Below are 13,997 nucleotides of genomic sequence, written 5' to 3' on the forward strand. Positions count from 1 at the left end.
GCGAACTCTTATGCCCAACCATTATCACAACTTCACCGTACAGCCTAGTGCTCATAGGGAAGACATGAAACTGTCCACGCTTTTGGTAAACCTCGTTTGAACAACCCGGTGACACTCTTAATACGGGATTATTTATGGCCGTTTTCCGCACGCATACTACTCCCTGACAGCCCGCAGGATTTTTTGTTGTGATAGCATTTAGGTTATCGTCGCCCAAAAATTTTCTGATTTTTCGCAACGTAATTCCACGAGCGGTCGACAGGGTCGTGACTTAATCAGCGCCTTGAAATTTTACATTCTGAGGACTATAATGTTCGAGTAATTTACAATGATTATCATACGGGCATATACTAATCCGCTAATCCGACCAGCTAATCCACATTACTCCACCTTGACCCCACTAATCCATCTTAATCCACGTACTTATTCCCACCAGTACACCTCAATTCATTTTCTGAGGTTTGCCTACTTCCAATATCTTAGGAACATTTAGAATTTTAGGAGGGTTGGCGAACTAACAAATAGTCTCGCAATTCTTTCTTTAAAAATGTGGTTTTTAAAAAAGCCCCGAATTTTTTTTTTTATAAAATTAAGTGACGTTATTCTAATTACAATAGAGAAAAGAAATACTTGTTCCCTACATGTTTGCCATAAAATATAAAGGTGTTTGTGAGTTCTGCGTGTTATGAAAAAAGAAAATGCCTGTTTGCAGATCCCATCGACACCGGATTCTGTTTTTCTGCGATCCCCTTCTGCTTAGCCAGTACATCCTATATTATACGTCAACCCCGCTCACATCCCTCGCTTAACTAAGGAGCCCTTCGGACGCTTCTGTTCGTCTCCAAGCCACATGCTAAGACCTTATTTCGTGTGATTTACAGGAGAAGTAGCTCACGTCGTAATGCGAAAGGCTAGCTTGGCGACCGAACGCGTCTTCATAAAGCGTCACCTGTCGAGAAAACAGAGAACGTAAAACTTTGTTTCATACATTCCCCGTTGTATGTCACTAGCTGTGTAGTGCTCTCTCGGCTCTCTCTCTCTCTCGTGAACCTTATACCTGGGCGGAGCGGAACATTAGTAGCTGCAGCGGAGGTTAACTACTTGGATGGCTTCAAAAATAGTGACTGCAGAGGGCAATAGATGGCTTGCCTTTTACAGATATCTTCCGACAGGTCTAGAAACAGAAGAAGCCCTGCACTAATTCGGGGAGTTTAGCTAGGCGTTTATACCTCCACATTTAATTGAGTGCGACTGCCCAATGCGGCCATCGACTTAAAGCAAGTCTCGAGATCACTTGCGCAATTTTTTAATAATCGCAAAGGTGGTGTTCACATCTTTTATCTGCTTCTCGGTAGTAATGGCAGAAATTTTGGTGCCCAAATTGTCCCCAAAATTTTGGTGCAGTCAACCATTTAATGGCGCCGGACACTTAAGAACATTGCGCAGACAAATATTTTTTCTTTCAGAACCCAGAGAAGAACTTTCCGTTTTCGGTTCGATGTTGCTCACGCGTGGTCGAACACAATCGAACGAACATACATTTATAACTATTAATTTTTGGGTTTCACTTTTATTTTATTCTTAAAACTGCGGCAAGTAAAATTACGTGTTGTTTCTGGTTTGCGACCGGACTCGCCATTGGCTACACAGCGCAGTAAATGGTTAACCAGTGCGTGCGGCGACCTTTGATGCTTTTGTCTTACGCTGCCATCAGGCTACGTTATCCAATTCAAATGAAAAATGGATACCTATTTCTAATGAATCCTTATAAATTCGGCAAATTGTTACATTTGCAAACGCAACATTGCCTTAAACGTGACCTCCTATTTGATCGATTAAGAAAATAAATATAATTTGCACCTACTTGCGGTATAATATCTCTTCATGACAGGCCACTCAACGCTAATGTTTGACCCATATCATTGTCCTTTCTATTTTTCCGAACTGGACGTATTTTGCACTTGGTTATTGTCCGCATAAGATGAAATTTCGCGCACATGCTAAACCTATCACCCTTTACGCTCTCGATAAAAAAAAGCATTGTTCACATTATCGCACCACCTGCGACGTGGGGGGCAAAACTGTGTTGGAGTACGGCAATGTTACTACGGCGTAGAACTATGTGCAGCGGGTTCAGTGAGGAGGGCCTTTTTTTCTGGAGACATGACCCTAATAGGCGATGCCTTCATGTTGGCAATGTAATACATATTTGTGATATGTTGTATTGGGGCTTAAAAACCCAAAGCTGCACAACAGAGGCTCCGTAGTGGAGAGCACTTGATTAATTCCAGCCACCCTTTGTTCCTTAAAGCGCAACTGCATAGGTTTCAGAAATCGACGAGCTTAAAGGAGCAGAATGTGTGAAACTTGCAGGTAAGTCCTTTTGGGCTGGGATTGGAAAGGTGACGTAATCGCCGAATAAAATCGCAGTGGCCTTCAAGCTTCTCTGTAGAGACAGTGCCAAGTTGTAGGAGCATGATGATGTCATCGGAGGTGCAGTACATTCTCAACGCATAAGCGCTTGCTTTGAAGGAAAAAAAAACTAACGCCACCGAAGACAAAGCCATCGAGGATGTTTGGCAGCATCAAACGAGGCACGGCACAGTGTGCTTGACGGCAGCGGTAATTTTAAACGTGAACATAACGCGTTCTTTGAGATTGCGCGAAAATCGGCTACCACGAGTTACCGCATGAATAAATTTTTCTCTTACTACAAGCTGCACCCATGATTGTGGCGTCAAAGTATTTGCTGAAAACGCTGCCAGGCAAAGGGCTGGGGAAGGTCAACGAGCGGGTACTCCTGCGCCTGCTCACCAACACGATGTTGTGCCCGGCAACTCTGCAACATTTCGATCCTAAATTCGACGAGCGGTGCTCACACTGTGGGGAGGTGGCTGACACCTACCACATGGTGTGGACCTGCCAGCAGAACCCATCCCTACCCCCTATTCCGAATCCCACCCGAGAGGACTGGGAGGCGACCCTGTCCGGTTGCTGCACCCTCGAGGCCCAAAGGGCCTTAACGCAGCGCGCCCGGGCTGCGGCAAACGCCAGTGGTGTGCCTGACTAGGCATCCCACCTAGTGGTTGTAAGGGCGTGACCCTTCAGGTCACGACCCCCAACACCTCTCTCTATGATTTAATAAATGTTTTCACCACCACCACCAGGTTCACTTTTATCTCCTGTCTGGTGGCGCCTCAGGCTACTATGAGCAGTATGTAGTGCGCGTACTAATGGGAGTCCTGTGTAGGTAGGCAAAATTACAATGCCCATGCGACCTGCGTATCTTCCTTATCGAGCTTTTTTTTATGTAACGTCCTAGCAGAGCGATCACAGTGCGAGCATTGTAAAAAAAGTCCACGTAGGCTTTTAAAACCACGGGCTTCCAATGCATCTCCCATAATAAGCGTTTAAAGCGTATATGGGCGAAACCCAGTGTCGACACCACGGCAGCCTTGGTTCGCGCCGGCTTTTTTATAATGCAGAGAAGATGTTGTGCAGTCAAGGAGGGTGGTATAGTGGGCGAGCTGGTACCGGTTTAACCTTGCATGGCGCATAAAAAAAAGCAGCTGGTGAATATATAAAGGCACAATGGGACACTGCCCCTGCTTCAGGAAGCCTTGGTTGCGCTATCTGCATGCGACACGGCATCCCTCAAGCACAGGAAAACAGCAACGGGATTAAGGCATGCAAAATAATTCGGGTATACGCATATCATCGGGCGAGTTGCGCGAAAGGCGACTGAGCACAGGTAAATAGACACGAGAGCAGCTGTATTGCAGTGGTCGTGCCATAGGAATGTCATCATCATCATCATCATCAGCCTGACTACACCTACTGCAGGACAAAGTCCTCTCCCATGTCTCTCCAATTAACCCTGTCCTTTGTCAGTTGCCGCAACTGTATCCCCGCAAACTTCTTAAATCTCATCCGCCCACTTAACTTTCTGGCGTCCCCTGCTACGTTTGCTTTCTCTTGGAATCCACTCCGTTACCCATAAGGACCAGCGGTTATCTTGCCTTCGCATTACATGCCCTGTCCAAGCCCATTTCTTCCTCTTGATTTCAACTAAGATGTCATTAACCCGCGTTTGTTCCCTCACCCACTCCGCCCTCTTCCGATCTCTTAGCGTTACACCTATCATTTTCCTTTCCATAGCTCGCTGCGTTGTTCTTAACTTAAGCTGAACCCTCTTTGCTAGCCTCCACGTTTCTGCCCCATAGGAATGTACTGCTGTTTAATCTAGTTCCGAATTACGCCGGCGCTCGCGACTTCTCATCCCACCCCCAGTAATCATAGGCGTCCGCCAGGGTCGACCCATTTGCTGGATTCCAATCAGTGTGGCCAGGGAATGTATTATCAGAAGCGGGCATAAATGTTTCCGCATATATAAGAGTTTACTCTGAACGCAAGCACTCGTAATGACTGCAGGTAGGTTTACGGTCCCCCGCAAAATACCCAAAGGTTTAACTAATTGATAATGAAGCATTGCAATTAACATGGTTTTATTAGACGCTGGCTGTTCCGCATCGGGAGCTTTTAATCCCTATCTCTAAACTTTAAGAGAACCACGCAATTCGGGCTAGTTGTACCTCATTTCTTGGGCTACAACTTGAGATAATGAGCGAAATGAGGGTGATTACGAGGGAAAGCTGACCGCCAAAACGACTTTGGGTTCTTACCTTTGCTTATATACTTTGCTCGTTGCGCTGAGCACCTCAAGCAATGCACTTCTAATTCGCCGGTATCTTCATTGTTCGGTCCTATACTTATAACTGCATGCACCCGTTAGCGCATATAATCCCACAGAGGGATTTCGTTCGTCGCTTTTCATTCATTCTTGTCTTCAATGAGGTAAGCATCCTGAGCAATTATTGACGTATTGGTGCGAAAACAGTGGGTGGCACAGGTACTCATAGTAATCTGTTACTTGCCATATATAATACGGCTTGGAAGGCCATCCGTTTTGTATGTCTGATGTAGATATAGGCGGCATGTTTATGGAAATCTTCCGCAGGGATGTTGCCCAGAAATGATGGAAGTGTCGCGAACAGTCGAAATGTACTGTTCCGCCATCCGTTGCCTATATATACAATATAATCCCGTTCTATATCTGGTGTTGTTGCTCCCCGTCCTACACCTTACTAAGGTCAAACTGCGCACTTGACGTTTCTGGATAGCTCAAAACTTTCGTAGTAATTAATAAAAAGCTCATTCTTTCCTATGCCACAAAGTGCGCAACAAGGATGCCAGACACACGGGAAACGAGACCAAAAGGAAAGAGAGTCGTTTATCTTCCAGGTACTACGGTGGTCCCTAAAAAAAGAAAGGTGACTTCTTTCTGCCAGAGAAAGAGCCACTAGCAAGAAGGGCATGTATTGCAACATAACTGCGTCGGCTTTCACACGATCAGGTGGACGGTTTAGGAAGCGTGTGAGAATATCTGATGGCTCTCCAGAAGCTAAGCGTTGAGTATTGAAGAGTGCGCGTCGCCACTCTTTAGTGGTTTGCTGAAGCTTGTGTCGATTAATCTGCAGCTGGGCAAAGGCATGCAGAATTTGTAGAGGATGGCGGGTGTCCTAACTGTGCCCTATGTGACGCATATGTTTAAGCATGACGTCACACTTTATGAAATGGACAGTAGCACAGTAAACTTGCTTGTTAGCAATGCTGATTCCATAAGAAGTCCTGCCCGAGCTGTTGCCAGCCTTGGCGAGCATTTTCTGCACCACGGGGTGGCTGTCGTCCAGAAAGGTGTCGTTCGTCCTCACGTAGAATGGCATAAACACGTAGTCACATACGCCGTCCAGGTTGATCTGGTCGTAGTCACGCTGGATGGTGGTCAGCACGCAGAAGATTGGGTACTTCCCCATGGGCCGCTGTGCCGGTACTGCTGCAGGTTGAACGCGAAGGCGGAGCATGAAAACATCTTTAATTATCTTATATCACGCAGCCCAGCAGATCCGCAAATAAGTGGTTTACCAACGATGCAGCAATCAATCAATCAATCAATCAATCAATCAATCAATCAATCAATCAATCAATCAATCGATGTCAGTCAGTCAATCAATCTGTTTATTTAACGCGCCCATAAACAGCTGGTATGAGCACTGGAACACCGAGTACAATTATAGGATTTAAGCGTACAAAAACAATGCACTGAGAAAGAAAAATGGTTGTACAGATGATAAACGCAAAACTCCAGAGACTGCCTTGCTTGTTAGATTGTGACTTTGTCTCTCGTTCCTTCTCTCTTCCCTTTTTATCCCCTCATTCCCTTCCCCAGTGCAGGGTAGCCAACCGGAAACCTTTCTGGTTAACATCCGTGCCTTTCCCCCTCTCTTTATCTCTCTCTCCCCCCCTCTCTCTCTCTCTCTCTCTCTCTCTCTCTCTCTCTCCATACAGATAATATAACTTATCAACTCAAGCCCACTTGTAACAAACCCCCAGAAATGCACGCTTATATAGCATTCGTTGTATCCGATGTTGGTAGCAAGTGGACGTCTCTGATCGCTGTCGAAAATACTGTGAGACAAAAGTGGTATCTATTTCATAAAAGATTCCTCTATCGACGTTCAGTGCAGCTCCTGTTAGGACGTTTTCTTAATCTCCAGCAAGGCCATGTTATCTTCGGCGAGACGATTGGCGCCGACAAGGGGCGTACGCTGGATTGCTTGTCCAAAGATACTCGCTAAACTTGTAAGGATGCCCTCGCGCACGCGGCAGCAGTGTAAAAGGCGGAGAGCCCATTAAACGGGCGATGTGAAGGAAACTTCTTCATGGAGGAAACTATTCCCTTTCTCCGAGCACCTAAAACACCGCCATTGCTTGAATACTGTCCCTTCAACACTTTCCCTGTTTCAAGCCCGTCATGTTTCTCCTTACCTCCAGGCACTTTCCCAGACAGCACAGTCGCACGTAGTGATTGATATTGCAGCCCGTCGACGTGTGACGTGTGGGGGGCCGTAAGATGGTTCAGGTACTAAAAAACACTGCTTGGTCTCTGAGAGGCAGGAAAATGCAAGGTTTTTGGCTTCGCTCCAGTAGCGTGTATACGGTAGCTACCCGTTCGCTCACAGTAGCTTGGCCACGATAGTTAGTTTTATCTGAATTCCATTGCCGTTGTCCTAATACTTATGTTGACGCTAGCGCTGCCCTCGTTCGTAATAAGCAAGCATTCGTTACAGCTGCGGCCGTTATAAATGGGCTCTACTGTGCTACAAACTAATAGAAAATCACTTACTACGAAACAAACCACGAACAAAACAGCAAGACAAAATGAACACATCATAATAACAAAAAATAACACATCGGTGGGTAGCAGAAGAAGCACCATCGAAGTTCTCAGAAAGCAGTTCACTAATTGCAAGCGTGACTCGCAATAAATATCAACAATAAGCGTGCATTATTAAGGAGTTATATTCGGGAAGGACTACGACAAGAAAACAAAAACGCGAAAATTAAAAGGCAGTGGGTTTTTGGACAAGGACAAGGTTAGTAGGTTTTCAGCTGTTTGCAAAACGGGGACAAGGAACTCTAAAAGTGTCAAGACCGGAATAATGGGTGCTATATAAATTCTGAAGCCGTTGTAACATAGAATGATGAGGGAATTGCGGCGACGAACACAAGGGACGATGCGCTCTAATCGATTTGGGGGACATACAAAGGTAGGCTTTTGGCTTATTGGGGTTTAACGTCCAAAAGCGACTCGGGCTATGAGAGACGCTATAGTAAGGGCTCCGAAAATTTCGACCACCTGGGGTTCTTTAAAGTGCACTGACATCGCACAGTACACGGGCCTCTAAATTTCACCGCCACCAAAAGTGACCCCGTATCGAACCCGGGATCGAACCAGCGTCTTTTGGGTCAGCAGCCGAGAGCCACAACCACTGAGCCACCACGGAGGCTTGAAACACATAAGGTGGAAGCAGGCAGTAAAAATTAAGAATGGCCATAAGGACTTTGTGCAGGAAGCTGATGTCAGCTAGCGCTCCTCAGGAGCTCAACATATAATAACGATATTAATGCATCTTTACTGCTCCTTATTGAATACAATCTTTCCGGGCAAGCTGATGCTGAATCGTTACTCACGAATTGTGGTTTGCGCTAGCTCTTTACAACAGAAAACTAGAGGTCTTTGCAATTTGGGGACCGCCATGTCGCTCGGTGGCAGCGCTCTTTGGGCATAACTTTATTAGAGAGATGTAGCACAGCGTAAACCGCGGCCTATGCCACGAACCACTTCACCGCGCCGCCAGTGCGCACGCGCTGATTGGTCCCGACGCGGCAGGCGTGCGCGCAGCTGTCCTGCACCTGGCGCCCTCTGGCGCCCTCAGGGCGACCTATACATGCAAAGTGGCTCCCAGCGGAAGCAGTTCGCGGTAGCGGTCGTGCATCGCTATGCTAAATCTGTCTTTCCGCTAGGCCGCTGTGTGCACCTGTCGCAGGCCATGGGCAATATTAGAGCGAGGTGATCATGTTCAGCAAGCAGTTTGGCGAGGCCCAAGTTGTAGGGGTCTATAAACTTGCTCATCAATCAGTTACACGACCAAACTGTGACTCACAATCCACTTAACATGTTAAGAGGACCTAGAAAGGATATTGAATACTCATGAAGAGCAAAAACTGGAGAAAATTTCAACATAAGCAGTGAACATGTGACTTCATACACTCCCATTATTGTCATAACAAGCGATTATGGCTGATCGAGCAGGTTGGTAATCTCTGCCAGCGAAAAGAAATAACTAAACAGGAATAAAATGAACATGTCGAACAATGCCTTTGAATACATGTGCCAATAAGGGATGAATTTTATCGGATACTCTCAACAACGCAAACCCCTATTTCGAAGCATCTTCCATCAATTTATATTCAAATTGAATTAAACCTCTTTTTATTCCGGGTCGTGTAGTTCGTCCAAAGCGGCGTTAGTAAGATCATTCAAGGTAACATTCATAACAATGTTTTAATGAAAGTGAGCGTGTATACAAAACAAGCGTGTCTAAAGTTATTAGAGGAGCAGGTTTCGTATTAGTAATAAAAATTATATTAATGGTAGTGGTATAGTAATCTTATTTCATTTGCACGATTGATATAATACTGAGGTTCGTGGGGCTTAACTATTTATTGCTTGCAAGCATGCAGAGTACCCCGCAAGGTACATCAATCTAAAAGGATGAATGAGAATCAAATGCCTCCAAGTGGATGATTAAACTTACCAGTTGTCGTAGTACTTGTTGAGGTGGACGTGGTGGTAGTCGTCGTCGTCGTTGTGGTGGTGGTGGTTGTGGTAGTTGTCGTAGTTGTCGTTGTGGTTGTAGTGGTTGTCGTAGTTGTGGTTGTGGTAGTAGTGGTGGAGGTTGTCGTTGTTGTGGTAGTAGTGGTTGTGGTTGTTGTAGTGGTTGTCGTAGTTGTGGTTGTGGTAGTAGTTGTGGTTGTGGTAGTTGTGGTGGTTGTGGTGGTTGTAGTAGTTGTGGTAGTTGCAGTAGTGGTTGTCGTTGTCGTAGTGGTGGTTGTTGTAGCGGTGCTAGTAGAGCTTCGTGTTGTACGGCGGGTCGTAGGCGGCGTCGTACTTTGCCTTGTGAACGTCAGAGGGGCCATTGTAGTTATGGTGGCCGTAGTGGTGGTACTAGCAGTAGTTGTTTGCACCCCTACAGAAAAAACATTTTAAAGCGAAATCATTATGTGACGCGACAGTTTTGGGAAGACACATGGATTAATCCTCGGGTCGGTTCTAGGTCCTCTCTTATTCCTGATTTACATAAACGACTTGCCTTCTCACGTTTCTTCCAAAATTTGTCTTTTTGCAGACGACTGTGTTTTATACCGTATACTAACTGATGCTTCAGATGCTTCATTAATTCAATGGTGTAATACATGGTGCATGCAATTAAATATTAATAAATGCAAATCAATGAGGGTATCTCGCACTAACCACATAAGTCGCATTTATATGCTTAATAACGTGTCATTAGAATCGGTGACATCATACCGATATCTGGGAGTTCTCATTACCAGTAATCTATCTTGGAAATCGCATGTCAATTATATCACTTCTAAAGCCAGTAGCACCCTTGGATACATACGCCGTAATTTCCGCCTTGCACCATCATCATTAAAAATATTATTGTACACAACTTACATTCGTCCACAACTTGAATACGCGTCATCTGTCTGGGTCCCGGTCACGTAACACTCATACATTCTCTTGAGGCAATACAAAATCGCTCAGCCCGGTTTATCTTAAACAACTACCAAAGGACAGCTAGTGTTACTAATATGAAAACCTACTTACAACTACCACTTTTATCGACCCGAAGAAAGCTATCTCGCCTGTCTCTTTTTCATAAAATATACCACCATAACACAACCTTGCGCTATCTTTGGGTTCAACCACCGTCATACATTTCAACTCGCCGTGACCACAGCAAAAAGGTACACATTCCACACTCAAATACGCTTGCATATTCATACTAGTTTATTCCTCGGATAAAAAATGACTGGAATAAACTACCAGCATCACTAACAAGCATATCTGAAATTGAGAACTTTAAATCGGCACTACACAGTTTCTTTTCATAGCTAGTGCTCATATCATCATAAAGGCGTTAATAGATGATGTTCATATTTCCATTACGAGTTTGTTTATTAGGAACTGCATTCCTTGTTTATTATTTGTTTTCTTTGTCATTTTTTTTTCTGTGTTTATTAACACCGTTACCGATTTCGTAATTTACTCTCTGTACCTTTGTTCTTTTTCATTCTTTTTGTATGCTTACTTTCGTTTTTGTACTGGTTTTACAGAGATTGTGTATATTTTTTACTAATAACTTTTTTGTGTACAATGTGTATGCCTCTGCATCCGCCCCTCCCCTCTATAATGTACATTTGTACCCTGAGAGTATAATAAATAAATAAATAAATAAAATCATTTGGATTTAATGAATGTTTTTTTTCTCTCTCTCTAAGCCGAAGCTTCACACACACAACTTCTTTCTGGAGAGTGAAAGTGGGTGGAGATGGCTTAGGGGGATGGTGATTGGCGAGTTGGCAGCCCCTAGCTAGGCGAGTAGGTTCGAGACGTGGTGTTAGGTGCTTCTTCAGGGCAGCTGGCTTTGCCACTGAGTCTTTCACATCGATTTAGCTGTACCTTTTCCGTTCCCCTGCTACGTGGCTTTCTAATGGGTGCAGGCGTTGTGCAGGAGGAAGGAAGGTGAGATAGTGGGGAGTTGCGACACTACAGGGCAGAGTGCAATGGTTGGGTGGGTGAATAGCGCCTTTCGAAGTTGTAGGTGGGCAGGGGTGCGGTAGGGAGGTTTCTGGTGGCAGGTTCTTCCGGAGGGTGAGGCCTAGAGACAAACTTTCGATTGGACGAAGGAAAAGAAATAAAAATTCGCGCTGCCCGCACCGCCCAAGGGACAACGGGCTGAGATAGCCAGACATAAATTAGAGGGGCACTATAAAATAAACAGAGAATATTTCTATACCAGCACCACCTAGGACACAACCAGCTAGACGGCTTTTCTTGATTGTGACACCGGTACTGCTTACGCAGTTAAAAGTGCATATTAAACGAATGCAACTTGTTCGCTGTTTGCAAATAGATAAGCGTAGTAGGCCGATTTTTTAAGTGAAAATTTGAAGTAAATTCCTTAAATATCACTTCAATACCTGTATCCGCAAGCCACGGGGTTAATTATCATCCTGGACCCTGCATTATTCCTCAAACATTCACTTGCACTGTGCGCCCAAGGCTAACACTGTTGTTTTTCTTGGAATGAACACCCGCCTTTAAAGACTTCAAACATATTATTCGCAAAACAATGACTATTATCGCAGCCATAGTGCAGACTATGAAATAGATACATACAGCTAATTCTAGTAGCACAAATTGCACAGTGCATTATCAAATCTGAAGCAGCGCGCTTTAAATGCAAACAAATAAAAAAAATCGCCAACCTCTGATTGCATAAACTTTTTTCAGTATGAGTTCTCGCTATACCAGGTTTTCAAACGTGAAAATAACGCATGGAAATATTCGTCAGCGATTGTTCATAGACTGTAATGAACTATACGAAGCATCGGCAATGCTGGCAGTAAAAATACTAAATTGGCAAAGCATGCTGAACTTGCCTGAAAGGATAATGAATACGACGTACAGCAGAACGGACAGCAGGAAAAACAGGAAGCAGAACAAAAGCATGACAACACCAGCGGCTTCCCTAAGAGGAAAAGAATAATATAATAAATTTAGAGGGAAAAGGTGATGCTGCAACCCTCCCATAACTACTTTCAAGAGCAAGGTGGACAGTTGTGCACAGAAGGGAGCCCAGAATGATGAACACACAATTGGCAGCAGGCAGCACTCTCATTCGGTATTAGGTGCGGGCGGGGACACCTTTCCTTTTTTTTGTTTCCTTATTCCTCACAACATAGTATTTGTCACTGCAGTACTAGAACGATTGATTCAGGTCTGTGTTTGTCACAAAGTTCTGGCCATCCTGCATTCTAAAGCACAAACCTCATAACCTCGTGAGATAAACCTGAGAAGCTCCGTAATGATTTTCTTTACATGTTCTCTGATCCACTGCCCTCGGCAAGCGGGCTTGTCACTTTTTTTACCATGCGAAACGCGATGAAGTTTCTCGTGCTCTGTCTTGACTGCGCGCAGCGGTTTTTACAATTGCAATGGGCTTCTTTAGCACGATAAGCGCCAAGCACTCAACGGCGTTCACGGACTATTCGTAGTCGTCACAGCACCAACCAGAAGCTCGCACAAGCCAATGGCATTGCAGCTGCCGCGCTGACTTATCGTCGTCGCCGTCTTGGTTATACAATGCTCATATTGTTGCTGTTTTAATTGCGCGATCTGCAAGTTATTGGCCAGTATTAATGAAGTGTGGCTGAGGACGGCGGGCACCCCAGGCGACCGTCGAGCGCACACGCTGCGATTGCCGTCACCGATTTGTTTTCGGTTACTGGGCACAAGTTAACAGATCGTTTCAGTACTCGGTCAGCCATGTAACGACCATGCCGTCCTGTTCACCCGTTGGGTCAAAAGCCCATCATTGAACAAAAGAAAAAGCCATCCTTTGAAAAATTCCGCCCGCCTCCCCCCCCCCCCCCCCCTCCCCCTGCGCAATCCATCGACGTTCGACTTTCCCATTCACCGAAAGCCGTCAAGTGTTTTTGCAACCTTTTTTCTTCCTTGTTGTTTTCCTTCCTCCTCCCGTGCAATGCCAAAACACGCGAGCAGCGCAAGCAAGCACCATTGCGATACGTAGCGCGATCGCTGGTTGTTCGACCCCCTTTCTGAAGATGAACCATGCCGTACACTTAATGCATCTTGTTTTCTAGTCCCCACTCGCTGCAGAACCAGATAACCAATGGACCTTGAACACTGTAACTAGATATGGGGTCTTAACGAAGATTCCAGTTGCTCCTAACCTCCGCGAGGCTATACCTACACGAACTTATACAGCAGCCCGATTGCCCTAGCAGTCCTTCCTCCTACGTCGACATGGAACACTGTCTCTTCTCTTGCCCTGTCGCTCTTACTTCCCCGCACTGTCCCAACTCCCTCACCCTCACGGGTCCACCTGGCTGGCGGGCCTCACCGACGACCTACAGCCAGCAAGGGTCCGGCTCCCCGTCGATATTCAAGGCGGCTGGAATAAGACGGCCAATACAGGTGTTTTCCTTCTCCTCCTAACGATGACTCGGTAACTGGTCGTGATGATTAAAACCATTAGTTTTAGTCAACCGTTCATGCCGTAACCCTTCATTGAAGTAGAAAAGTAAAAGGCAGAAAATGTTCCCCTTTCCTGTGTGGCGTGTTTATTAGTTGTTCAAGAAGAATTCCTTAGACCTTGCTGTTGCCGCCTGAAAAGCAAAGGGAAGTGCCTGTTATTTTTTCAGTTTTAGCAGAGCTAGACTTCCATTGTTGTCACTCGTACTTCTAAGCAAAACATAGTTTAGTGCAGCTTGCTTCGTATGAG

This window comes from Amblyomma mixtum, chromosome 2 (assembly GCF_055824585.1).
Source record: "Amblyomma mixtum isolate Tamu chromosome 2, ASM5582458v1, whole genome shotgun sequence".
Classification (NCBI taxonomy): Eukaryota; Metazoa; Arthropoda; class Arachnida; order Ixodida; family Ixodidae; genus Amblyomma; species Amblyomma mixtum.